Here is a 3,199-nt window from a genome sequence, read left to right on the forward strand (position 1 = left end):
CTCTCCCTAAAATGTATAAATCTACACTAACGTGACCACCTTGGGTACACTTTCTCACTTTCCCCAGGCCGTGGGGAACAATCATATTGGCTAAGGATAAACCTCTTTAAAATACTTTACAGAGTCTGGTTTTCCAGTAACATTACAAAGGCTATTACAAAAGATACCAGTGAATATGAGAGGTGAAGCCAGCTGGACTTCCTGGGTTGAGTGGGGACTTGGAGAACTTTTCTGTCTAGCTAGAGGATTGTAAACACACCAGTCAGCGCTCTGTGTCTAGCTAGAGAATTGTAAATGCACCAATCAGCACTCTGTAAAAACGCACCAATCAGTGCTCTGTGCCTAACTAAAGGATTGTAAATGCACCAATCAGCACGCTGTCAAAACACACCAATCAGCGCTCTGTGTTTAACTAAAGGATTGTAAACACACCAATCAGTATTCTGTAAAATGGACCACTCTGTAAAATGGACCAATGAGCAGGACATGGGTGGGGACAAATAAGGGAATAGAAACTGGCCACACCCCTCGCCATCCCCCCTGCAAGCAGCAGCAACCTGCTTGGGTCCCCTTCCACACTGTCACACTGTGGAAGCTTTATTCTTTCTCTCTTCACAATAAATCTTGCTACTGCTCACTCTTTGGGTCCGTGCCACCTGTAAGAGCTGTAACACTCACTGCGAAGGTCCGCAGCTTCATTCTTGAAGTAAGGGAGACCAAGAACCCACCGGAAGGAACCAACTCCGGACAGAAATGTGTAGGGTGAGGTACTGGGGGAAGGTGCACTGAGCTTCTAGGCCCTCCCCAGATGCAGCACCTTCCAGGAATCTTTATGTGTTCAGCTATCGAGGAGCTCTCTGAACCCTGTCCTCTTGGGTTTTTATAGACAACCTTGTTGAAATGAAGGTCTCCAGGGTATGGAGCAGGACCCTCTCTGGAATTAGAGTCCTGTGTCCCACAATCAGAAAGGTGGAGGAAGATTAGAGTTCTGCCATGGGGCAGGTGAAAGAAGGGCAGGAAAAAATCAAAGAGATTCTGTTTCATGAGGCCTGCTTCTGAGGCCCAGAGCACTCAGCATTATTATTTTTTATACATATCTTTTTCGAGACGAAGTCTTGCTCTGTCACCCAGGCTGGAGTGCAGAGGTGCGATCTCAGCTCACTGCAACCTCCGCCTCCTGGGTTCAAGCAATTCTTTGCCTCAGCTTCCCGGGTAGCTGAGATTACAGATGCCTGCCACCACGCCTGGCTAATTTTTGTATTTTTAGTAGAGATGGGGTTTCACCACGTTGGCCAGGCTGGTCTTGAACTCCTGACCTCATGATCCACCTGCCTCAGCCTCCCAAAGTGCTGGGATTACAGGCATGAGCCACCGGGCCTGGCCTACAGCACCCATCATTATAACAAAAGACTGTAACAAGGGCTATGGGAGTTACAAACCAGGAACCATGGAGGAAGCCAATACATATTAATATATATATGTAAAATGACACCACACTGTGCCATTGTACATTCTCACCAGCAATATATAAGAGCTCCAGGGTGCAATGGCTCATGCCTGTAATCCAGCACTTTGGGAGGCCGAGGCAGGCAGATCACCTGAAGTCAAGAGGTCAAGACCAGCCTGGCCAACATAGTGAAACCCCAACTCTACTAAAAATGCAAAATTAGCCCAGAGTGGTGGCATGCACCTGTAATCCCACGTACTCAGGAGGCTGAGGCAGGAGAATTGCTTGAACCCGGGAGGCAGAGATTGCAGTGAGCTGAGATCGCACCACTGCACTCCAGCCAGGGCGACAGAACAAGAATCTGTCTCAAATAAATAAATAAATAAATAAATAAATAAAGGCTGGACGCAGTGGCTCACGCCTGTAATCCCCACACTTTGGGAGGCTGAGGCGGGCAGATCACAAGATCAGGAGATCTAGACCATCCTGACTAACACGGTGAAACCCCATCTCCACTAAAAATACAAAAAAAAAAAAAATTAGCTGGGCGTGGTGGCGGGCACCTGTAGTCAGTCCCAGCTACTAGGGAGGCTGAGGCAGGAAAATGGCGTGAACCTGGGAGGTGGAGCTTGCAGTGAGCCAAGATTGCACAACTGCACTCCAGCCTGGGCGACAGAGTGAGACTCTATCTCAAAAATAAAATAAAATAATAAATAAAATAAAATAAAATAAAATGTACCATCTTAATCATGTTTAAGTCTCTCTCTCTCTCTCTTTCTCTCTCTCCCTCTCTCCCTGTCTCCCTCTCCCTCTCTTCTCTTCCTCTCTTTCTCTCTTTCTGTCATTCTATTTCCTGAGACAGGGGCTCACTGTGTCACCCATGCTGGAGTGCAGTGGCATGAACACAGCTCACTGCAGCCTCGACCTCCTGGGCTCAAGCAATCTTCCTGCCTCAGCCCCCCAAGTGGCTGGGTCTACAGGTGCATACCGCCACACTCTGCTATTTTTGTATTTTTTGTAGAGAAAGGGTTTTACTACATTGCCCAGGCTGGTCTTGAACTCCTGGGGCTCAAGCAATCCAACAACCTCGGCCTCCCAAAGTGTTGGGATTACAGGTGTGAGCCACTGCGTTCAGCCTACTTTTCAGTCTTTCGTCCATTTTAAAAACTGGGTCATTTGTCTTTTTGTTGAGTGTAGGAGTTATTTATATAATCTGGATATCCGTTCTTTTTTCGGATATATGTATTATGAATATTTTCTGTTACGTTGTGGCTCTTCATCTTCTTGACAGTGTCTTTTGAAGACCAGGGTTTTACATTTTGATCAAGTCTAATTTATTATTATTATTATTATTATTATTTGAGATGGAGTCTCACTCTGTCACCCAGGCTGGAGTGCAATGATGTGATCTCGGCTCACTGTAACCTCCATCTCCTGGGTTCAAGCGATTCTCCTGCCTCAGCTTCCTGAGTAGCTGGGATTACAGGCACGCACAACCATGCTCGGCTAATTTTTATATTTTTAGTAGAGATGGGGTTTCACCATCTTGGTCAGGCTGGTCTCGAACTCCTGACCTTGTGATCCGCCTGCCTTGGCCTCTCAAAGCACTGGGATTACAGGCGTGAGCCACTGTTCCTGGCCAAATTTATTATTTTTTATTATTATAATTTTTTTTTTTTTTTTTTTGAGATAGGGTCTCACTCTGTTGCCCAGGCAGGAGCGCAGTGGCAAAATCCCAGCTCACTGCAGCCT

This window comes from Theropithecus gelada, chromosome 4, assembly GCF_003255815.1.
Source record: "Theropithecus gelada isolate Dixy chromosome 4, Tgel_1.0, whole genome shotgun sequence".
Classification (NCBI taxonomy): domain Eukaryota; kingdom Metazoa; phylum Chordata; class Mammalia; order Primates; family Cercopithecidae; genus Theropithecus; species Theropithecus gelada.